This window comes from Rhinopithecus bieti, unplaced genomic scaffold (genome assembly GCF_001698545.2).
Source record: "Rhinopithecus bieti isolate Rb0 unplaced genomic scaffold, ASM169854v2 scaffold_38981, whole genome shotgun sequence".
In the NCBI taxonomy this organism is placed as follows: domain Eukaryota; kingdom Metazoa; phylum Chordata; class Mammalia; order Primates; family Cercopithecidae; genus Rhinopithecus; species Rhinopithecus bieti.
In genome coordinates, this window is record NW_016819573.1 from 4301823 (window position 1) to 4327508 (window position 25686).

Consider the following 25686-nt stretch of genomic DNA (forward strand, 5'->3'; position numbering starts at 1 on the left):
GCCTTCCAAGTAGCTGGGACTACAGGCACATGCCACCACGCCCTCTAATTTTTGTATTTTTGTAGAGATGGGGTTTCGCCATGTTGCCCAGGCTGGTCTCGAACTCCTGGGCTTAAGAGATCCTCCTGCCTCAGCCTCCCACAATGCTGGGATTATAGGCGTGAGCCACCACGCCCAGCCCCCAAGTCCTCTTTATGTCAAGGCTGTGTCCTCTGAGTCCCATCTACTCAGCCAATTAGGAAAGGAGAGGAAATGTGGAAAGGGCACACTCTCTCTTAACTACCTCTGCTCAGAGGCAGCACCAATCTCTTCTCCTTATCCATCAGCAAGACCTAGTCAGACGGAAGGGGCACTTGGAACAAAGCTAGACAACATTCCCAGAGGCCTCTGAGTCTGAGTAGGTCAATATGATTAGTGTTTGCTAATGGAATATAAGCAGATGAGATGGACACAGGTGAGCCCCAGACGTCTCTGCTCTGAAGCCCACCATAATAACCAGGTCTTACTAGCTCCTTCCCCCTAGACTGGAGCCTGCTTCCTCTCCCTTCAGTTCCTGGCTGGATTCCTGGCCCAGAGCCAAAGATAACTCATCCCTGGGGAGGCATGTCATCTCTGTCTGTGACAAAACCTCATTCACCTATGGGCAAAGATGGCTTCTGACTTGGCCTGGATCAGGCCTGCCACCAACCACCCTTGGGCATTTGGTGGGGCCAGGTTCCTGGTCCTCACCCAGTACCTCTCCATCCCTCTGCCCTGCTTCCATCCCACCATTGAGTTCTGTACCTGTTTACTAGGGCTACTGTAAAAAAGTATTGAGTGGCCAAGAAACAGAAACTTACTGTCTCATAGTTCTGGAGGCTACAAGTTCATGAACCAGGTGCCGGCAGGGTTGACACCTGGAGTGTGGTGAGGGGGAATCTGTTCCGTGCCTCTTCCCTAGCTTCTGGTGATTTGCTAGCAATTTTGGGCATTCTTTGGCTTGTAGATGCATCACTCTGATCTCTGACTTCAACGTCATGTGGCGTTCTCCCTGTGTCTTTGTCTCTGTGTCCAAATTTTCCCTTTTATAAAGACACCAGCCATACTGGATTAGGGTCCACCATAATGGCTAATGACAATAATTTTAACTTGATTATCTGCAAAATCTCTATTTCCTAATAAGGTCACATTCACAGATACTCTGGGGCAGGACTTCAGTATCTTTCAAAGGGTACAATTCAACCCACAACAAGGCCCCAGCATGTATTAGGGTCTTGTCTGAAGATGCCTTGACAGTCCTGGGCAACCTTACCTACCTAATAACCAGACAGGAGGAAAAAGTGCTCCTCAGACAGAAACACCCCCCAATCTCCCATCCCCAGGCTTGGAATGTGAGTGGTATGGACAGCAGTCACGTGAGAAGAGGAATGCAGTAGCCACTCAAAGCCCTGCAACATCATTAGCCTCATGATTCTTAATAAGTATTAAGAAGTTATTAATAAAGATTAATCAGGACCTTTCCCAAGAGCTACAGAGGAGGCTGGCTAATAGCACAAAACAAATGAATGAAAACAACTGGGAGAAAACCTGAGTTTTCACCAGCCTGAGAACCAAGTGGCTCCCTCTCACCTCCTAGAGCATGTGAGCCCCAAAGCAGACTGACATATAAATCCTGCTTTGCCACTTTTTGGCTGAAACATCTCGGGTCACCCATCTCCTCCCCCAGGGTTGGGTGAACATTGTATAAGAGGTGTTTGCACCACATGAGTGCTCTGTAAGCATTGGTCAAGTCTTGGAGGGAAGGCCTGAGGCTGGAGCCTTACTCCAGCCGATCCCTGAGCCATGGCCACCCCAGGCCCAGCTCAGCCTGAACAGCTAAGCAGAGGAAGTGAGCCCCAGATGAGGAGGGCAGCCTCAGAGGTCTCCGTCCCTTAGAGAATCTGATGGTGGTGACAGACCCAAATGGTCAGCAACAGCAGTAACAATGATGGCTCATCCCCCTCTCCAAGAGCTCCCTATGTGCCTGGCACCACAGGAGGCAACTGCTGTTATCACCCTCACTTTACAGAGGAGGAAATTGAGGCTCAGAGAGGTTACAAGGCTTCTCTTAGATCATGCAGATGGGGAATGGTAGAGTCTTAGGATATGACTTGGCACAGAGGCTGGACAAGACTTCTTTCTGCTCACCCATGCCTGCCAAGGCCTGAGCCAGTAACACCTATAATGGACACAACATGGCAATGGAGTCGATAACACACACACGCACACCTGGGTTTCAGAACACCTTTAGGGACTAGGACCATCATCCCCACTGTATCCTATTTCACTTTTCTCCTGATGCTCCTAGAACCTCCGCTTTTGAGGTTCTCAGCAAGTTTATATTTGGGAATAATTGTAACGTAATTTGATAGGTAATTAGAGCAGAATAGAAGACCATGTTTTTAACTACCCATACATTCCCATCTCATTTAAATAATTCCTAATATATCCAAGCCGGCTGCTTCGTGCAGCACTGATGTGTATTGAACTGAGGATAATGAAATAAGGGATGGAAGAGGAAAAATGCTATTTCAGAGTCTGAAGATCACCAATTAATGACATGAAAAACCAAGAGGGACTCTGTTCACTTAATGTCCCCTGTGTGGGACACAAATCCAGGCCCCCCTAGCAGGCTCCCTGTTCAGCACCTCCAAGGCAATCATGACAGGCTAGAGGGACCAGGTAGAAGAGAAATGGCAGGGGCAGCTCTGAGAGACCGAGCTGGTCCAGGGTCTGCCTCTGTACTCCCCCAATCCCCCAGCAGGACCAGCCATCTTGACATCCCACCGCTCTGCAGTTCTGACACAGCTCTTCCCATAAAGCCTCTACTCATTCTCCAACACACCTACTGTTTTATGCTAACACTGAGATTTTGTAACAAACTCAGAAGCCTTGTCCTGCTAAAATAATGCATCCACTCAACCCCTCTGCTCATCATGGTGCTGGAGCCGTGAAGGATCTGGTCTCCATCTGCACTTCCATCTCAGGCCACATGCCACTCACTCACTCTCACCTCACAAGTTGTCTTTTAGTTCTTCAAAGACTGCAAGCTCTAGGGCCTTTGCATGTGCTGTCACCTTCCAGCCCCCTCCCCTATATAGACACACACATACATACATATACATCCTCCTCTTGTTTTCCCACGTTGGCACCACAGCCCAAGTGCTGGGTATGAACTTGATATCCAGAAAATTCTTTGCCCTGAAGTTCTCCATCAGCACAGTCCCCAGGAAAGAGAGTTCAAGTTTGGATTTTCTCCCAAATGACCTCTGAAGAGGGGATTTAACTCATCGGATCTGAATTGGCTTCCCCTCCCTGGACAGAGCCTGGCTTAGGGACAACTGGATCACACCACAGCCCAGGATGGTAAACCAGGCAAGTGGTTCCTGCCCAGGAACACTACCGCAGCCCTGTCCTGCCTCATCTGCCATCGTCCAGGTGCCTGCCCATGGCTAGGGTGTAGCACGTCTTTGCAAAGCATCCCACACTGCGCCCCCTCCTCCCCAGCTCTCTGAACCCTGCTGAGGTGTGGAGTCCCAACACGATTGTCCTCCCTGACCTTCCCCTCTGGTCCTCATTGGCCTAGGAGTTCTGGCAAGGACCTCAGGGTTCAGTAACCACATTCCTGGACAAGCATCAGAGCCCAGCTCACACTGAAAACATTGCACACCTTGAGGACAGGCTAGCTACTCCATTGCTGGCCCTTCTGTGCACCAGAAAGACCAAGGACTTGGAGACAGGCCCTGTCTCAAATGTTGGGTCCTAAAAACCAATGAGCACATCAGACCTCATTGCCCTGATTCTTGGTTCAGAAAATCTCACCACACTAGTGTTCTCTCCAGGTTTCCAGGCAGCAAAGTAGAGAGGCTGGGAGCTCAGACTTCAAAACCAGACTTCAGATCCGGGCTGTCCCACTTACTAACTTTGTGTCCTTCGGTACATAACTTTACTCTTTGTGCCTGTTTCCTTACTGGTAAGTGGAGGTACATGGCAGTGCCTGTTTCCCAGAGTTATTGTGAGATTAAATGAATTCACATTAGGTTCACCAACTGTTCTGTTTTGCCCAGCACTGTCCCAGGTTTAGCACAAAAAGTCCTGAATCCCAGGAAACCCCTCAGTTCCCAGGATAGCCACCTGAGATAGATAGATCTGAGAGAGAGAGAAGATACAGTGCCTGACACATGGTAAATACTAAATCTTTTTTTTTTTTTTAGTTTGAGCTAAATGTCAATATACCACTTAACAAAATGTGCCCCTCCCTTGCCCCACATCCCAGCAGGCTCACAAGATTTATTTGGGGACTAACCCAGTGCCTGAAGCAGACTTTTCCAGGTCCCTGTGTGAGTCAGACCCTTTCCCACTGGCCCAGGATGCCTGGAGGGATCCCCACACCCAGAAACATCCTGTCCCATGGCTCCCCTCCCCTGGTACCAGAGTCTTTCTGCTCCAAACAGATGGGCCCCCACAGGGACGCCTCCGCATCCTCGGAAGGGCTGCTGTTTGGCCAGGCCCCAGCCCCTTTTACACTCAGGTAAAACTTTAACCAGCAGCCTTTGGCAGCATTGCTGGGCCCTGTGTTCCCATTCAGGGCATGATAAATGACTGCTGTCACCACGACATGAATGCTCATATTGAAAAGCCCTGCTTTCTGTCTTCCTCCCTTTCAGGCCGCCAACTTCTCCTCTCTTAAGTCACCGGGCATCACTCACGTGTCACCCTGACCCCGTCCTAAATGCTTCCCAATCCAGCACCCCTGCTCCCTCTGCCCCTCGATTCCCACCTGCCCCACCCCTGCCCCTTCCTCTCTGGTCTCCTGCCTCCCCGCCTCCATTCTCTCATTCCTCCTCCCCATCCTGCAGAGCTCCCACCCCACCATTTCCTCCTCTTTCAGCCCTGATTTGCCCATCCCCATCTCTGGACAGGGGAAGCTCACGCTCTTGTCCCCATCACGCATGCCATCACTGCCCCCACAGCCGATCCCCACACACAAGCCCTCCACCACTGTGTCTCACCATCACTCTCCATGCTGGAGTTGCCTTGGCACTGGCACCACTGATACCATCCTACAGGGAAGGAAAGTGACACCCATTGGGACCCCTAAAAGTAAGAGAGCAGATTCACAGTGCCCTAATACAGTGTGGAGACACTGGGCTGTTGTGTTTTTCTGGGAACAGGAAACAAAGATTTCATCAGATCCCCCAAAATGGACCAAGAATCACTTCTCAGAGGCTCTGCTCATCCTGTAAAGGCTTGATGAACGTCTATTGGCACTGGAAACACCAAACTAACTCCACATCGTGAGGATCAAAGCCATGCTGCTGGGACAGGGGACACCACAAGTCTGATGCCTCATCCCAGGGGGCTTCTTTTCTTCACCAACGGGTTCAGCTGCCATAAGAAGAGCCACACCAGTACAGCCCAAGATGGCTGGGGACAAAACCCACTACAGAAGAAAACATCGTGTGGCATTGTTGAAGCTGGGAAAAACTGCTGGATTTTCTTGTGGGGGAGGGGCGGTGAGACACTGAAATTTGGGGGTGGGAAATGGCTGAGTGCAGTCTCGTCTGGGTCAGTGTCCTGAAAAGCTCCAGCATCCATCAGTCTGGCAGCCGAGTAAGCTAAAGATGGTTCTGCCTGGCAGAGTCTGCCCAGTAAGCTACCTCATTTGGCATGTTAAATATAAAGGTGTATTTTGGCCAGGCACGGTAGCTCTCGCCTGTAATCCCAGCATTTTGGGAGGCTGAGGCAGGCGGATCACTTGAGGTCAGGAGTTGGAACCCAGCCTGGGCAACATGGTAAAACGCTGTCTCTGCTAAAATACAAAAAAAAAAAAAAAAAATTTGCTGGGCATGATGACACATGCCTGTAATCCAAGCTACTCAGGAGGCTGAGGCATGAGAATTGCTTAAACCTTAGAGGTGGAGGTTGCAGGGAGCCGAAATTGCGCCATTACACTCCAGCCTGGGTGACAGAGTGAGACTCTGCCTCAAAAAATAAAAATAAATAAATAAATAAATAAATAAAGGTGTATTTCATTCAGTAAATTGCTGCTCATTTCATCATAGAGATGACTTTCAAGTGGTTTTCATTGTGGTAACAAATGGAACAGTAAGGCACTGGGTATCAGAAGAGCATGGTAGCCTCCTATATGCCAGGGTTCCTCAGGACTACCTTCCAAGTCCTTTTCCAATTCCACACCTATGCTGGGGGCCCAATGCCCAGGGCTGTCTTGAGACATATGCATGTTAGGAACCCCTGTGCATTGTGAGAAATGCAGGCGAGCATACAGAAGGCCATTGCTAAGTCTTGTTTCCCAGAATTCACTGAGTGTGGGAGAAAAGGCAGAGCTCCACTCATTCTGCACAGGGTCTCCCCTCTACCTCAAAGAGAAGAGCCACCCTCAGGTTAAGGAAGTACCAGATATGGGCCTACACAGGACATGGGTAGCCACACTTGGCTTCCCAAATGCAGAGCTGAGGCAATGGATTTAGTTCCATGAGATGCTGTATTAGTCTGTTCTCAAGCTGCTAATAAAGACATACCTGAGACTGGGTAATTTGTAAAGGAAAGAGTTGATTCACAGTTCCACATGGCTAGGGAGGTCTCACAATCATATCAGAAGGCAAAGGAGGAGCAAAGTCACGCCTTGCACATTGGCAGGCAAGAAAGAGAGCATGTGCAGGGGAGCTCCCCTTTATAAAACCACCAGATCTTGTAAGACTTATTCACTGTCACAAGAACAGCACAAGAAAGACTTGCCCTCATGATTCAACTACCTCCCACTGGGTCCCTCCTGTGACATGCAAGAGCTACAATTCAAGATTTGGGTGGGGACACAGCCAAACCATATCAGATGCCCTCCAAATAAGATTCTAAGGTCAAATATACTAAGGAAATACCACTTGCTAATATACCTTTCTTAGAGGGTCACAATAAACATTACCGTTCAGAGCTTATTCAGAGTTCTGAGGGATCCTGCAGTAAACAAACCTGGATGACCCAGGGTTTCCCTGACTTACTTGACTCTTCATGCAGAATATCCATTGATATTCCCAGAAATATTGTCTTCTCCAAGGCACATTACCCACATGACCTCACTCTGTACTGATAACACCTCTAGGAAGTGGACATAATTATTACCCCATGAGACAGATGAAGGTAGTGAGGCTCTGGAAGATTAAGTAAACTATATAAGGTTCCACAGCCAGTAACTAGCAGAGCTGGGATTTTTCTGATTGCTAAGCCAATCACCTGACCATTTGATTCTTGAGGCATATGAGGGTGAACTTACAAAAAGTAGACACCATACTAAATTAGAAGCAATGAAAGGAAGTAGCATTTTCTCAACTTGGTGGCCTCTGTGGTGTAAAACAGACATAGGATGTGCTCAGTGTCAGAAAGGGAGAGGAGGTGGAAGAGGAGGAAACCTCCACTGCTGGGTCCTGAATACTATCATAATCTCCCCCACGGATTTCTGAATGCAATTGTCCCTACCAACAGTTTCCTCTTCTGAGCATATTCCCAGGTTGCTGCAGCCTAGGGATTTGCCTAACTTGTGATATATTTCATGTACTGGTTTATTCAACTTCCTGATGAAATCTGAGGACCTCCAAACACAGACCAGCTTCGCTCACCCAGCAGCAGAGGAGACATGAGGAAGTCAGAATCAGAAGGACCTAGAGTCAACCATCAGGGGACAGGAGGGTTGGGTTGGGCCAAAACTCAGAGACACTACAAGAATCAGCTTTCAAGGTTTCCACCTAACGCAGCTCCAGAAAGAGATCCCAAGCAGCCTGCGTCAATCAATACTTGGCAATCTATCCTTACTTTAAAGCCACCACCTCCTCTCTCCCTTTTGATGACACCACCCAATCTCAGAGACAGAGTCTAGCTGCTTTAGGCTCTTTGGTCCTTGACATCATTAATTTCCCCACTGAATAGGCCACTTTGAATTTGATCATTTATTACTTGTAGCCAAAGGCTTTCTGATAGACACAGATTTTTAAACAGATTGTTATGACACAATGTGGCAAGTGCCATAATCGAAGTATTCACACAGTTTCCTGCTGAGACAGCAGAAAAAGAAAAATTCAGCTCACTTGGTTTGGGGAAGACCAAGAGAGGTGATCCCTGAACAGAATCCCCAAAGAAGGTTTGTTCACAGGCAACAAGGCAAAGAGGCAGGAACTAAGAAGGGGATGTTATTGAGCACCTACTATGTAAGACCTTCAGGTACATTCTGCCACTGAGAAAACAGAGGGTATGTACCCTCCCAAGGGGTCATCACCATTAACTGGCTGAGCCAGAATTTCAGTCTGTTTGATTTTGAAGTCCCTGGTCCTACATGCTGTCTCAATACTGCCAACCAACAACAAAATGAACATTCACTACTTCTGTGAATGAGTCATTTAGTAAGGAGCTCTCACTCCGATAGCATCAGGAACTGTGACTGAAAGAGGAAAGGTCCTTAGAACCTTTTGGAAGTTCCACAATTCAGCCTTGAAGGTGTTTTCTACAAGCACAAATTCCTTGGGCTTCTAGGGACTTTGAGATCCTCAACTCCAACTATTACCTTAAAAACTTGTGATTTTTCCTCCATTCTCAATGCCCAGTCGCCTGTAGAATTTTACTGTGGAATTTCAGTGTTCTCATGGAACTCTTTGTGCTAGAATAAACAGGATCTTTGGGGAAAACAGATCTATTTTGAAGTTCTCCTCCACCACTTGATAGCCTGAATAACCTCTTCACATTGAGTAACCTCCCTCAGGCCCAGTGAGTTGGTCACTTGATGTTGCACAAATTATTTTACCAGCTTTTGATTTCCTGAGCTGGGAAATGGGGATAACACTCCCAATCATGTAGGACTTGGAGAATTAAATGAGATCGTGACTGGCCCATAGAAGTTTCTAGATACATATTAACTTTCGTCTTCAGTCTACAGTCTTTTCTGATTACCTTCTTGAAGAATATGTCAAATCAAAGCAAATAATCTGCCCAGTTTGGCTCATCAGGATATCCCCAGGCAAGAGTAATGTTAAAAACATTTAACAACCAATATCCCTGAGGCATTAATCAATCATACTGTACGCCATTGGTACAAGGCTACAATAAATACTGCTTAAATATTTCCCCTTTTCCTAAGGAAAAAGGGAATTATTTCTCTCTTGTAACTACACATTCTCCACCTACAAATGAAAACTGGCCACCTCAGGGCTGCTGATGAGGCTAGTGTCGTGATTATAAATCTGGGATGGAGCTCAAGCCAAAAAATAATAATACCTTGAGGCAAATAATAATAATAGCTAGCATGCACTGTGTTCATGTACTTTACATGCATGAGAATGTAAATGTATGTATACATTACATACATTCTTTCTTCACCCCCATAACCATCTCATGGAGTAGCTATTACCATTATCACTATTTTGCAGCGGTAAAAATTCAGGCCCAGAGACGTAAAGCAAACTCCTCATGGCCACAGAAAGCATGTCAGTGACAGGTCTGTCTGGCACTAAAGTCCCTACTCGTAACAGTGGGGCACTATTGTGTAAATTTCTCCATAATTGGAAGTCCATTACTTCAATGTCCCCCCATTCTTTACCCCATAGCTGTATATCTGGTTCTCAAGTCACACAAACTCTTCAGAGGCAGCACCCATTTCTGTAGATGTTCATATCTTAGGTCACATTCTGCACAAGCAGACTCTGAGATCTGAAACAAACATTTGGGTGCAAGTAATGTATTAGAGAAGTGCTCCCCAGACATACTGGTAAGGGATTGAGAGAAAAACATGATAGGAAAGAGGAACAAGCCAAGCAAGGTGTGGTTCCAGACAAAAATCCCACTCAGAGTAGCTTCAGCCTATTCTGCAGGGGAGCTCTACAGAGTAGGTTACACAGCAGCATGGGCCTGACCCAAGGCAAGAGAGCTCCAACAGGAGATGAGGGTGAGGACGGAAACTGTAAACTCCCAGGAACATTCTGGCTCTCTGTTTATGTGAATGAAGTGACTCTAGTAGACCAAAGCAATTTTCCAAAGAAAAAAGACACAAAGGCTAGCCACTGAGAACACACCCAAGTCAGGACAGCAGGTAGGGATGTGCACTGAAACAGTAAACTGATGACCTGTACAGAGCATCATCATTGCTACAATTAGACAGCCTGTGGATGCACACTGCTGTGCTGAAGTCCATCTGCTTTCATGACTGCAATCCTTGAGCTGAGTTGAGAGCATAAGTTGGAGCATGGGCTCAGCTCTCAAACACCAGAAAGAGTGGGTACTTGCTGGGACAGGCTAGAACTTTTCCTCCTTCTGGATCAGGACAGCAAATGGGTCTCCTCAGACAGTGACCTCGTGCTGAAGAGTGATCCAACGCCTAGACTGATCATTGTGTGTAATTTTATAGACATTGCAAGACCCCCTGCAACTGAAGTCATGACTGCAGTGCTATTATTGTTGATTTTTATTTTACTTTATTTTACAAATTAATTTCTATTTCCAGAGTACAGCCTCAAAAATGAAACCTTCAGCCTCTCTTGCCAAGTAGTTCTAGATTTCTATTACAAAAACCTATCTTGCATCATTGGGGAAAAAAAAAAAAAAAGCCGTGACAGTTCTGCTATGTGTTTTCAATGCCATGTTTTGTACATTCAGACATCAACTCTTAGGAAAATCAAATGCAAAAGAGGGAAAACTTAGCAAACTTGAACCTAAAATGAAAATCTCTTTATTATTAGTGAATAATCACTCTCACATTAGTGAATTAACTTTAAAATATCAGGCTTAAGTACTGACTAACCCTCAACTGATACTTTAAATTGTATTACAGTTACTTTCAAAAGTAAAATATAATTAATAATATATATATTCAATGTTATACATTTTACACATATCATGATTAAGAGTTTTTTTTAATTTTTCAAACTTGTTGTTTTTAAATGCTAATCAGGGATAGGTTCAGGGGTGGGGTAGGGTGAGCAAGCATCGGATTACAGAGGTCCAGCCAGGTCACTTAGATCCTGGGCAATAACCCAAGCACTGAGTCTGGTAAACACACAGCATCTACCCTGTTCAACAGAAAAAAAAAAATCATTTTGGGATGTGTTAGGTTTAGGGCCCAAATAAGCATCCGAGTTCTTCCTGTTCCCTGACCCAGCTGCCACAGAGAGATAGCCGGAGCCCCAAATCCAGATGGAATGGAACCAGGCACTCAGCTCATGTCCTGGTTACCAAGAGACTTAACCAATCCAGCTCCCTTTCTTCTCCAGGGCCTTCTTCCAAGAGTGGGGAGGGGTCCTCCCATACAATCTCAAATCCAAGCCACTCAGCATATCCCTGAGGCTTGGAGAACCATGGGTTTCATTATGAAAGGGTTACCATGTACCAGATCCGCTAAAGAACAGCTTCCCAACATTATTTTATTATAGTCGCATAGTGACCCTGAGAGGTAGGTAGGGCAGGGATTGTAGTGCAAAATCCATGTGCTCCTCTACATTTCCCACCTTCCCTCGCAACTAGTGTGGGATCATTAGACTGAGTTGTAGCCTGTGAGCTGCAATGGAAGTGATGTCCACTTCCCTGACCACTCTCAGGCCGAACCACAGACTTAGAGGTCAGGAAAATTTTCTGTAAAGGACCAGTTGGGCAATATTTCAGTCTTTGCAGTCCATATGACCTCTGTCACAACTAGTCAACTCTACCACTGTCATATGAAAGCAGTCATAGATAATATGTAAAGAGATGGGTGTGACTGTGTACCAATAAACCTTTATTTACAAAAATACACTGGAGATTGAATTTGGCTCATGAGTGTAGTTTGCTGATCCCTGCCCTAAAACCTGGCTGGCTTATTTCACAGGATACAGTGGGGAACCCTGAGGGGGCCCTGTGGAAAGACAGAGCCACAGAATGGAAGGGCCTGGTTCCCCGAGTCACTGCTACAAAGTTGTCTAACCCGTATTACACTGCCACAGAAGCAAGAAATGATGTATTGTGTTAAACCACAGGGATTTGGAGACTGTTTGTCACAGCAACTTCATTGATTAACCTGACTAACAAATAAGTTTAACTGTTCCTTTTTGACAGCTATGGGAAATGAGGTTCAGAGAGGGAAAGGATCCATCCAAGTTTACAAAGCAAAGAAAAAGTAGAGCCAGGGCTTAGGATGACCATCTCATCCCGGTATGCCAGCATTTGCCTGGTTTTAGCACTGAAAGCCCACATCCTAGGCAAACAAGGTCACCTAGCTAGTTACCCAGCCAGGACTCAAACACAGGCCTGTCTTGCTCCAAAGCTCATGCTCACAGCTCATGAGGAAGGCTGCTTTCTGAAAGGAAGTGCAGTGAGGCTCAGCTTGGCTCAGGAGGCCCCCAACCCTGGTGTTCATTCCAGGTGTGCTAGAGCTCGCAGGTGAGCATGGAGCCTGTCATCTTCTCCCTGCAGGCCTCAGGCTTTTTCCCCAAAGGCAGTAAGTCAGGCATGAATTTTAAATATATACCAGCTTGAGTGTAGAAGTCAGGCCTGACATCTATAAAATGGCACTAAATCCTGCTTTTATGAGCTCTTGCTGCATTCCGCTGAGTATTTTATCACACTCACTGAAAGTTTACTGAGGGGAGTTAATAACCCAAAAACTCTGGGGCCTGCCTGTCTCTGGATTCAGAAGTGGAATCCCCAGCCGTGGATTTTGGAGATGTTAGCACTTTTGCTAAAGATGCCAGCACCTCCAGACACTGGTGCTCTGCCCTGCCCAGGTCCTTCCTGCTGCTCAATGTTAGCCCCAGGCTGGTGGCACAGGTGGTTGGGGAAGGACTCTCTAAGAGGGTAACCTTTGGGCTGAAACCTGAAGGTTGAAAAGAAGATGGTCATGCTAGAAATGAAGGGGGAAAGGCCAGGCACAGTGGCTCATGCCTGTAATCCCAGCACTTTGGGAGACCACGGCAGAAGGATCACCTGATGCCAGGAGTTTGAGACTAGGTAGGGCAACATAGTGGGACTCCCATCTCTATAAAAAATACTTTAAAATTAGCTGGGCGTGGTGGTGTGCACCTGTAGTCCCAGCTACTTGGGAAGCTGAGATGGGAGGATCACTTGAGTCCAGGAAGTTGAGGCTGCAGTAAGCCTGCACTCCAGACTGGGCAACAGAGAAAAGACCTTGTCTCAAAAAGAAAAAGAAATGAAAAGTGTCCCAGAGAGAGAACAGCAAAGGCTAAGGTTCTGAGTCCCGTGACACCTAACCCAGACAGAGAAGGCTTTCCAGCAGAGGACTGCAGAGGACCAGGACACATCCCTGAAGAACCACAGCCTATAACAGATGTCCAAAAGGGAGATCTCAGCAGAATAGTCAGAGAGGTGAGAGGGAAGCCCAGAAACCCAGGATCATGCTAAAAGATAGTTCCATGCTAAAAAGAGGGGAGCATTTCAAGGAGAGAGAGTTTGGCAGCATCAGATGCTACAGAAAACCTAATTTAAAAAGCACAGAGGTCCCTTGGCTTTGGCAATGCCAATGTCACAAATATTTAAGTGCTTACTGTGTGCTCCAGGGTCCAAGCTCCAGGGAAGTGGAGATCAAATAAAACAGCAGTTTGGGGGCAGGGAGGGTAGGACAGAAAATCTACAGATAATTCCAATGACACATGTTCTGTTCTGTAGGATCCCAGAAGTGGGGCGAAGTTACTGTACCAAGGAGTCGAGAGGATTTCTGAAAAGTCAGACATCTGAGTTGGGCTGTGAAGGGTGAATAGGAGTTTACTAGTAAGGTGATGAGATAGAGGAAATATGGGCAAAAGCATCAGAGAGATATATTTAGGAATCCAAGGAACTCCCTTAGCCTAGGAGAGATGAGGCTGAGATAACTGGGAGGAGGTAAAGAACCTCCCAGCCCTGCCAAGAAGTTCGGGTTTATTCTCCAGGCAACAGGGTGGCATGGAGGGAGACATCAGATTTACACTTTGGAAAATAGTTTCTAAAACCCTGTACACTATGGTGTGTGCCTGTAATCCCAGCTACTTGGGATGCTAAGGTGGCGAGATCACTTGAGCCCAGGTGTTCAAGTCCAGCCTAGGAGAGCTAGTGAGGCCCTGTCTCAAAGACAGAGAGAAAAATAAAAGAAAAAAAAAAAACAGTTTCTAGCTTTGAATCCCATCCCCAGCTCTAACACTACCCTGCTGAGTGATGCTAGACACATCCCTTCCATCTTCTGGGCCTCAGTTTTACCCACTTTGAAGTAGGAAGATGAAACTATCTTTTCCAGTTCTTATGATCTAAGGGTTCTGTGGTCCTTCCCCAACCACCTGGGCACCCATGTAGGAGTCAGATGTTCTGAGACAGCCTTTTGTTTGTCTGCATCTGATACAAATAAATTCGTCACATAGGTTCCAATTTCAGAGTCATAATTTGCCCAGCACTTTTCAGAAGAGCAAAATGACTCTCAGGGTCAACCACGCCACTAGCGTGTCTGAGAGGTTTTTTCCCAATTCCCTGGTGAGGAGGAGAAACAAGGACTCCGTCGTGGCCCAGGGGAAAGGCTGACATTTGGTGAGATGTCTGTATTTAACTCCCACTGCTTGACATCTGTTTTCAATTAATCTGCCTGTGTTAAGAGAGATGCTGCCCGGAGCACGCGATTCAACCTCAGTTCTGGAGGGACAGAGAGAGGCAGTCACAGAGAGTGAATGCAGATCCTAGCCACCCACTGCCCCCAGCCCACATCCCCATGGGCTCCCTGAACCCCCAAGACCACCTGGCCTGCAGGCACCTGAGGGGCTACGTCACTCCCTCTTCACCATTTACACTTCAGCGATACCAACCGGGACATGTTTGAGGGACTAAAAGAAAGTCAAACTGAGGTCACTGGAGACACTGACAAGAGAGGACAGTGGCTTAGGAAGGCAGGGGGCAGATCACACAACACCTTACAGAGCATAGGAAGGAGTTTCTGTTTTTATCCTGGGTCTGACTAGAAGTGACAGGGTTAATTTACATATTTAAAACATGTCTCCAGGTGCTCCATGGAGAATGGGTTGGACAGAGGAAAGATTGGGAGAGGAGATGGCTTCCAACTGTACTGTAAAACACAGCAGGCACCAGCCACAGGTGAGCACTTGAAAGGTGGCCAGTGCAATCGAGGAAATGAAATTTTTTGCTGCAGTCTTCATTTTTCATTTATATTATTTTTGCATGCATGTAAACTTACGGGGTGCAAGTGTAATTTTGTTACATGCGTAGATTCCATCATGGTAAAGTCAAGGCTTTTATGGTGTCTGTCACCTGAATAATGTATATTATACCAATTAAGTAATTTCTCATCATCCACCCCCTCCCACCTCCCAACTCCTTTGAGTCGCCATTGTCTATCATTCCACTCTCTACATCCACGTGTACACATTTAGCTCCCACTTATAAGTGAAAACATGTGGTACTTGACTTTCTGGGTCTGAGTTGTTTCACTTAAGAAAATGACCTCCAGTTCCATCCATGTTGCTGCAAAAGACATTATTTTATTCTTTTGAATGACTGAATGGTGGAACTGAATATTATATTTTATTTAAATTAATAAAAGTAAAATACTTTTAATTAAAGTAAAATACTTAATTCAGCTATTTTAAAACTTTGAAGTATGTTTGGAACAACATAGGTACATAATTCTACTTTCTCCAACTGGAAATGTTATGAAATCTAAATACGAATCAAGTATTTCCAATGGAAATTTGTCATCCACATTGAAATACACTGTAAGTGTAAAATGCACAATGGATTTTGAAGAGTTAGGTCAAAAAAAGGCAAAAGATCTTAAGTATTTCAGTCATAGTGTATATTGGCCATGTTAAGATGACAATAGTTTGAATATATTGTGTTAAATAAAATAGATTATTAAAATTAAATTCACTTGTTTCTTTTTACTTTTTTAAAATTTTGTCACAAGAAATGTAAGCTTTTATGTGTGGCACTTGTTGTGTTTCCACAGGACAGCACTGAGTTAGGAGTAAAGATGGTGATTTAGACTACAGCAGTGATAGATCCGAGATACGTTTTGTAGGTCACATTGGCAGATCTTGCTGATAAACTGGATATTGGGAACGAGTGAAGGAAGAGGAAGTATCAGAGATGATGGCTAAGTTTCTGGCTCCAACATTTAATTGGATGATGGTGTCATTTCCTTGAATGAGGAAGACTTGGGGAGGAAAATCTGGGGATAGGAGTGGGGACTAAGAGTTCCTATGGGACATAGTGAGTTTCAGATGTCTGTAAGATGCCAAGTGGAGGGCTGGGCACGATGGCTCATGCCTATAATCTCAGAACTTTGTGAGGCTGAGGCGGGCAGATCACCTGAGGTCAGGAGTTCGAAACCAGCCTGGCCAACATGATGAAACCCCGTCTCTACTAAAAATATAAAAATTAGCTGCGCATGGTGGCACACACCTGTAGTCCCAGGTACTCGGGAGGCTGAGACAGGAGAATCGCTTGAATCCTGGAGGTGGAGGTTACTGTGAGCTGAGATCTTGCCACTACACTTTAACCTGAGCAACAGAGCAAAACTCCATCTCAAAAAAAAAAGATGCCAAGTGGAGATGTAAAGCAGACAGTTGGATGCAGGGGCCTAGTATTCAAAAGCAAAGTCTCAGGAGAAGATCTAAATTTGGAAGCAACCACTTGGAAAAACTAGGTTTCTCCTCTGTTTATGCATTTCACAACAGACAGAGAGACAGACAGACAGATGGAAAGCAATGTTACTGCAGTCACCTGCTCTCTGTTACAGCAAAAACCTCCTGAATATTCAAATGTCCCCTGGAGCTTTGAGTCTTCTCTGTATATCACAAGCCACCAGCTCTCTGTTCTTCACTCCCGCCTCCCACCCCCCTGACTCATATAAGCCTTTCCTTGGCTCACTTACCCCCGAAACTTGCTGGGCAAAACACTGTGGCAAAGGTACCCATTGCAGACAGTCAGTGGCAGCAAGCTATGGGTCAGGATGTTTGCACAAATGCCTCACAGCATCATTTATCTTGAGGGATGTCAACTCGAAAAATGTTAGTTCATGTCACTGTCAGGGTAAATGCCAAAAATTAGCTTTCTTTCATCAGAAAACGGAATAATTAACTTTGCAACTGTTTCCAAAACTGCTAATTAATGGGTTTTACCCACTTGATTTGTCAGGCTACATTGTGAGCCGAACAGCAGCCTGAGCCCCTGGAGGATTCCCGTCCTCCCCTTCTCTCTGTCCCCGCAGAAGTTGGAAGAAGTTACAGGTAAACAAGTAGAGAATAGCAAGGCCAGAGGAAAATGCTGCCACTTTGGAGTCAAGAGTTTTCCTTTGCCTTTCAAAATCAGTCTCCTACCACTTTTCTTTCCCACATCACTCCAATGGGAGGTCAAAACTCCCCAGTTGATCTCAAAATTGTGGTGCTCAGCTTTAGCTGTCCCCAAACCTGGAGGTCAAATCAGATTCCTGCCTGTCTCCCTCCACAAGGTGGTGGGCACAGGGGTTAAAGACAGGCCTTGCAGGCAGAGGAGGCTTTGAAAGCCAGCGCTGATTCTCACCAGCTGTGCAAACTTAAGGAAGACGCTTCCCTTCTCACTACCTCAGTTTCCTCATTTGTAAAACAGGATTCATGGTAGAGCGATGTCATTGAGTGGCTGAACGCTCCCAAATCTTACTCCACTATACCAAGGTTATAATCCACACCTTTTGCCTTTTAACTTTGCAGGGCATCCCATTGTGGGAAGTGGGAGTACTTCCCATTGATTTTTTTTTTATTGTGGTAAAACACACATAACATAAAATTTACCATCTTCTTCTTCACAAGGCTGCTGTAATATTGGCTGCTAACAGTGTTCACCTTTTCTGGGGAATTGCCATTGGCTAAACAGGATCTGTCAGCTTGGAGCCAGTAATGGATTAGCAAGGGAGGGGTGTATCAAAGGACTTTAAGGTAAGACCAATGTTGGGGTGCAATCTTTCCTCCAGGGCTCTCCATGGAACCAGGCTGAAGCTTATGTCAGGCTAATGCTTCATCTTTACTTAACTTTCATCTGCTTGATCATGCTTTCTTAACTCCTCTTCTCTTGAGAGCAAATCCCAGTAAAACAATTCCACAATAATCCTCATGAGCAGTAATAAATAGTTGTCTTCTTTTTGTTTTTGTTTTGTTTGGGGTTTTTTGAGACAGGGTTGCCCAGGCTGGAATGCAAGAGCATGATCACAGCTCACTGCAGCCTTGACCTTCTGGGCTCAATAGATCCTCTCACCTCAGCCTCCCTAGTAACTGGGACTACAGGCATGTACCACCATGCCCGGATAATTTTTATATTTTTTGTATAGACAGGTTCTCACTATGTTGCCTAGGCTGCTCTCAAACTCCTGGACTCAAGCGATCCACTCACCTCAGCCTCTCAAAGTGCTGGGATTATAGGCAGGAGGCACCACACCCAGCCAATGGTTGTTGTTGTAAGCCACTGAATGTCGAGGTGTTTCGCTACAAAGCATTATAAACTGACACAATTAGAACACATGAAATATGAAATACTCTCCAGCCATTAAAAATCATGGGAGCCCTATGTAATGACTACAAAATGTGTCAACAGGCAGTTTTGCTGAAAAAAAAAAAAAAAAAAATCACAGAAAAGTTTTATAGCACCATGTTTTTTGTTTTTTGTTTTTTGTTTTTGAGATGGAGTCTCACTCTCTTCACCCAGGCTAGAATACAGTGGCACAATCTCGGCTCACTGCAACCTCTGCCTCCAGTTAAAAGTGATTCTTGTGCCTCAGCCTTCTGAGTAGCTGTGATTACACGCATTGCACCACGACGCCAAACTAATTTTTGTGTTTTTAGTAGAGACGGGGTTTCACCATATTGGCCAGCCTAACCTCAAGGGATCCACCCACCTTGGCCTCCCAAAGTGCTGGGATTACAGGCGTGACCCACTGGCATCCAGCCTATAGCAGCATTCTTTTTGTTGAAGAAAGTTAACACATGCTTCCATGTGGATATTCAGTGTCTAGCAGGATCCAAAGGATGAACAGTGTTTAGTCCCTGTGTGGTGGGACTATGGACATATATTACTTCTGTCTTTGAATTTATTTTATACAATTTCATGCTTAAATGGAACTTTGGTTTTATTTGAATTAAAGTTGTTTTAAAAACATTTTTTTTTTGTTTTTTGAGATGGAATCTTCCTCTTTCGCCCAGGCTGGAGGGTGGTGGTGCAATCTCAGCTCACTGCAACCTCTGTTCAAGTGATTCTCCTGCCTCAGCCTCCTGAGTAGCTGAGATTACAAGCATGTGCCACCACACCTGGCTACATTTTTTGCATTTTTAGTAGAGATGGGATTCCACCATGTTGGTCAGGCTGGTCTCCAACTCCTGATCTCAAATAATCCACCTGCCTCTGCTTCCCACAAGCCTAAGCCACCACGCCGAGCCACAATTTTTAAGTGTACAGTTCAGTAGTGTTAAGTATATTCACACTGTTGTGCAACAAATCTCTAGAGCCCTTTATCTTACAAAACTGAACCTCTATACCCATTAAACAGCCCCTTATTTCTTCCAAGGTTTGCTGATGAAAATCCATTCATTGTTTCATTCAATGTACATTTGTCACACACCTACATCCCAGGTGTTCTTGTAGGCCTCGGGGATATAGCAGTGGATAACACAGACACCATCCCTACCCACCTGTCACTTGCTTTCTTGTCAAGGAGATGGGCAATAAAACAAACAGATACATAATATACAGCAAGTTAGAAGGTAAGTACTATGAAAATAACAAGAAGAAGAGCTAGTCATATTGAGTCCTCACTAGGTACCAGGCATTATTTGAAGTGCTTTAAGTGAATTATTTGGTTTAATACTCACCACAATCCTAAGAAGTAGTTAGTATTATTATCATCCCCTTTTGACAGAATTAAAAGAAATAGGAGGAAGAAAAAAAAGATTAAGCAATTTGCCAGTCACACAACTGGGGACCAGCAAAGCTGGGATTTGAGCCCCAGAAGTCTGACTCTGGCACTCCCCTGCCAAACCATTACCCACTCTGCCTTGCACTTATTCATTTACTCAAACTAATGTTTGTGGAGTGCCCATTCTGCACCAAGCCCTAGAGATCTGTGTCAGTGAAGGAAACAGGCAAAAATCTCTGCCCTTCATGATCTTCCAGTCAAGTGTGGGAGGGCAGACATTAAGAAAATTCAAAGATTAGATTATGTGGTATACTGTAATATTGTAAGGGGACATTCTGTGGAGAATAATAAAGGAAAGTCACAGGCCCAGGGTCTGCTTTTTTTTTTTTCCCCGAGATGGAATCTCACCCTGTTGCCTAGGCTGGAGTGCAGTGGCACAATCTCAGCTCACTGCAAGCTCGGCCTCCTGGGTTCAAGTGATTCTGCCTCAGCCTCCTGAGTAGCTAGGACTACAGGTGTGCACCACCATGCCTGGCTAATTTTTGTATTTTTAGTAGAGATGAGGTTTCACCATGTTGGCCAGACTGGTCCTGAACTCCTGACCTCAAGTGATCCACCCACCTCGGCCTCCCAAAGTGCTGGGATTATAGGCATGAGCCACTGCGCCCAACCAGGGCTCCTCTTTTAGGATGGTCAGGTTGCTACTTACGATGTTCCAGGAGGGCTTCTCTGTGGAGGTGGCTTTTAAAGAGACTTGAAGGAGGTGAGGGAATCATTCATGCAAGTCCTGAGAGAACAGCATTCCAGAAGGAGGGAACAAACAAAGGCAAAGACCCAGAGGCAGGAACATGCCTGGTGTGTTCAGGGAATAACAAGGAAGCCTGCATGGCTGGAACAAAGTGATCAAGAAAATAATGAAAAGAAATGAGGTCAAAAATAGTGGGGGACACTTTATGAAGTTTTAGGGCCAAAGAAAATGACTTTGGTACATGGAGAAGCCTTAAATGTATATTACTAAGTGAAAGAAGCTAATCTGAACAGGCTACACACTGTATGATTCCAATTATATGACATTCTGGAAAAGGTAAAACTATAGAGACAGTAAAATGATCAGTGGTTGCCAGAGGTTCAGGCTGAGAGAGAGAGGGAGGAATAGGTGGAGCTCAGGGGATTTTTAGGAAACTCTTCTGTATGATACTGTCACGGTGGATACATGACATTATGCATTTGACAAAGCCCATACAATGCACAACACAAAGAGTGAACCCTAATGTAAACTATGAACTCTAGTTCATAATAATGTGTCAATATTAGCTTATCAATTATAACAAATGTACCACACTAATGCAAGATGTACATAATAGAAGATGCGGGGAGGGAAAGTGGAAATGGGTATACGGGAACTCTATTTTCCACTCAATCTTTCCATAAATTTAAAACTACTCCAAGTCATGAAATCTATTAATTTATTTAAAGGACTGGATTTTCTGTGAGTGAGATGGGGAGACATTTGAGGCCAGGAAGCAGACAACGGACTTTGCTCTAACAGGATCCTCTGGAGGATCCTGCTATGCAGAGAGTACACTGAAGGGGCCAAAACTGAGGCAGGGAGATGAGGAGGAGCTATTGAAATAGTCCAGGCAAGAGACAAGGGTGTTTTGGACCATGGTGGTGACTGTCATCGGGTCAGAAGTGGCATGGATAGAGCCAACAGAATTTTCTGATGGACTGGAAGGTCAGAGGTTAGGGTGGAAGCCTCCACCCCCAGCGACCTGTGGCTTACCCGAGGCAAAATGAGCACATACTTACTGTGCCCAGATAAAGTGGAAAATAGCCTGGACAAATTTATCTCTAATTGCACATTAAAAAGGGCTATTAAGGCTGAGGCAGGAGAATGGCCTGAACCCGGGAGGCGGAGCTTGCAGTGAGTTGAGATCTGGCCACTGCACTCCAGCCTGGGCGACAGAGCAAGACTCCGTCTCAAAAAAAAAAAAAAGGGGGGGCTATTAAAAGCTTTTTTAGTTTCCACATGCATGTGAGCTTTGAGGTTTTGAGTTCATTATTGTTTTTACTCTGAACTGCACATGAACAGGGGCTCTTCCGTCTTTCAGTGCATTGAGCCTCTAGAGGTCCCAATACCACACTGCCTAAGGGGTACAATCCAGGAAAAGCCACCATAGTCACCATCATGGCTGAGGAGGGGCCATGAGGTGTGGTTTATTATCTCACCTTGAATGCAGAAGGCTTCCACACAGGTCTGTGTCCAAGAAGTCAAGGTTCTGGGGTCTCTGTGAGCCCCTAACAGTCATCTGGTCCAACCCTGTATTGTACACATGAAGTAACTGATTCCCAAGAGGTGCAAGTTACTCTCCCAAGTTCCTTCAGCCAGGTAAGGGCCAGAGTTGGGGCCTGCTGATGCCCAGACTAGAGTTCTGTCCTCCTGCAATTTGCTGTATTCATTTCCTGTGGCTACCATAAGAAAATATCACAACCTGGTGGCTTAAAACACAAATTTCTTCCCTCACAGTTTTAGAGGCCAGAAGTCTGAAACCAAGGTGTTGGTTAGGGTCCCACTCCCTGCAGAGGCTGTAGAGAAGGATCTGTTCCTCACCTCTTCCAGTTCTTGGTGGCTGCAGGAGTTCCTAAGCTTGTGGCTGAATCACTCTAATTTCTGTTTTCATATTCTCTTCTTCTCCCTGTGTCTCCCCTTGGAGTATCCCTTATATGGACACTTGTCGTTGGATTTGGGACCCACCCAGATAATCCAGGATGATCTCATCTCAAGATCCTTAATAATATCTGCAAAGATCTTTTTTTAAATAAGGTCACATTCACAAGTTCCAGGGATTTTACATGGATATCTTTTTGGGGAAATGGGTCATTTTTCAGGCTATGTTTGTCAATGCCCATAATATAGATTAAGCTCTCTAGCTGCCAGTAGCCACCCACATCACAGGAGAGAGAGAATGGCCCATGTTCCCTCAAAGACCTAGCCTCAGAGCAGTGAGACCCAGGCTCCTTCCTCACAACTGAATGTGTGGCACACAGACTCTTGGGTGGCCCCATGATCCCCCCTCTTAATGTTCAGGCCTTTGTGTGATCTTATCCCCTTGAGTGTGGGCAGGACTCTGTCTTGCCTCTACCCAACAGCATACAGCAACAGTAATGATATATGTGTGACTGCATGTGCATGCCTATCTTGCTAAGAGACTCTCTCCCCTGTGGGATTTGAAGCACAAGTCTGTCATGTTATGTGCTGCTGACGGAGAGGGCCACATGGCAAGGAATTGAAGTAACCTGTGGATGACCACCAGCAAAGAGGCCAGCAAGAAACTGGGCCTTTGGTAAGCAGTCTGCAAGGAACTGAATGTTGCCAACAAACACACGAGCCCAGAAGTGCATCCATCCCCAGTCAAGCTTCAGATGAGACCACAGCCCTAACCAACCCCTTGATTGCAGCTTTGTGAGACCCCAGTATAAAGGGCCCAGCTAAGCCATGCCCTGACTCCTGACCCAGAGAAACTCTGAGATAATAAATGTGTTATTTTAAACTACTAAGTTTGTAGTAATATTATAACAGAGCAACAGATAACTAGTGTGGAACCTATCATTGTCTCCCCAGGCCGACTCCTTCAGATGATTGCCATTCCACTCACTCAAACGACAAAAACCTGGGTATCACCTGGGGCTCTTTCTCCTCCTCTCAGCATTCCCCCTCCACATCCAATCCATCGGCAGGTCTTGGCAAGTCTTCCTTCTAAATGTCTTCCTGTCTCGTGGAAAATTACCTTGATGCAATGGTGGCCCCTAAGAACACCATCAGGCAACTAAATCAGAGACCATGAAACTGAAAACCTCACAGACTAAATTGAGATGCTCAACTCACACCATTCATCAAACCAATTAAAACCCAAAGTCAAAAAAATCTAGGAGGCAGGGCATGGTGACTCAAACCTGTAATGTCAACACTTTGGGAGGCTGAGGCAGAAAGATCACTTGAGTCGAGGAGTTCAAGGCCAGCCTAGGCAACATAGTGGAGACCCTTTCTCTACAAAAAAAAAAAAAAAATAGAAAAATTAACCAGGTATGGTGGCACATACCTGTAGTCCCAGCTACTCAGAAGACTGAGGTGGGAGGATTACTTGAGCCTAGGAAATTGAGGCTGCAGTGGGCTATGATCACACCACTCCACTCCAGACTGAGTGAAAGAACGAGACCCTGTTTCAAAAAAAAATCAAGAAAAAATGATGAGGTTGGTTGGCTCACTTAGAATGCGTACATACAAGTGAGTAGAAGGAACAAATGACTCTGGATCCCTGGGGTATGCAATGTTCATGTGTCCCGTTTCTCTCTCTCCCTCTCTTCTTTGTCCCCCACCCCATACACACACACACACACACACACACACACACACACACACACCAGCCTGCCCTGCTGAAGCATAGATTTGGAGGAGCAGAGTTGAGGTTTGAGCAAGGGGGCATCCAACAGATAAAGATGCCTGGGGCCAATCACACACAACTCTACTGGACGGGAGAGACCTAGAAAAATATATACTCTTGGCCACTGCTGTAGTTTGACCACTAGCCTGCCATACAGCCAAGGGCTTTATCTGCATTTCTTGGATGGAACATATGTAAGGCCAGAATGAGACTAGGATTGGTGACTCCAGTGGGTGGCCAATCTAGGGATGACCTAGCTGTCAAACCAGCAGTGACACCATCACAACTTGGTCTTTTCACCCATTTCTATTTACAACATTCTTATTTGCTTTGCCATAGAAGTCATTTAATCCATCTATGATTAGCAAGTTACTAACATTCTTACTATCTATCAACACATTTAACACACCTTATGAATTCTGCCTGAGTTGTGTATGCTTAACCCTTCCTCTAAATTTTGTCTCTATTTCATAAGCTCCTAGCTTATGAACCATATATACTGAACACTTCTTAAGAGGTTCATCTATCCTATTTGCTTTTTGTCCTTTATAAAAGAACTACATATTATCATGTAATGCAGCAAACACATGTTACACTTCCTAAACCATCCACTTTCTTGCAACTCCACCTCCACCACAGTCCAAGCTGCCACTTTCTTTCCACTGCAACCTCTTAATTGGTCTCCTGCTACTACACTGATCATCCCCACAGTATCCAGAGGGTGGCTTCTAAAAGGGAAATCTCTTTCTGTCCAGCCTGGCCATAAAACCTCAACTCCTGAATGACATTAAAGCCTATGATGATACGGTCACAACACCCTCTCCTCTCACTTCAAGTCCCACTATTGCCCACCTCCCACACCATGCACTCTCAGAACCAGCCCTGCCTCTGCACATGTCCTGCCTAGAATGAGCTCTTTCCAATGTGCCTGCTCAACTCCTACACTCCAGTCAAGACCCAGCTCAGGCGTCACCTCCTCTAGAAGCCATTCTCTGATTCTCTCCCCAGCAAAAATTCAGGGAGGAGAGAGGCAAGGAGAAGAAAGGATGAAGAGAGAGAAGGAAGAATGGAGGAAAGCCATAACCATTCCACTATTAAATGGAATAAATCCAGAGGTAATAATTGCCCTGCCCCTCAAAGTATTTAAGCAAGACTGAATGACATCTAGGAAAAATGATTGCAGAAATTGTTCAAATACAGAATATGCACTTGCACCAGAAACAATCTACAATTTTTCCTTGGAGTCTGGGTGTTCCAATTATCTTTTGGGGCAAAGCAAATGGCCCTAATACTTAGTGGCTTAAAACAACAACCATTTATCATGTCTCA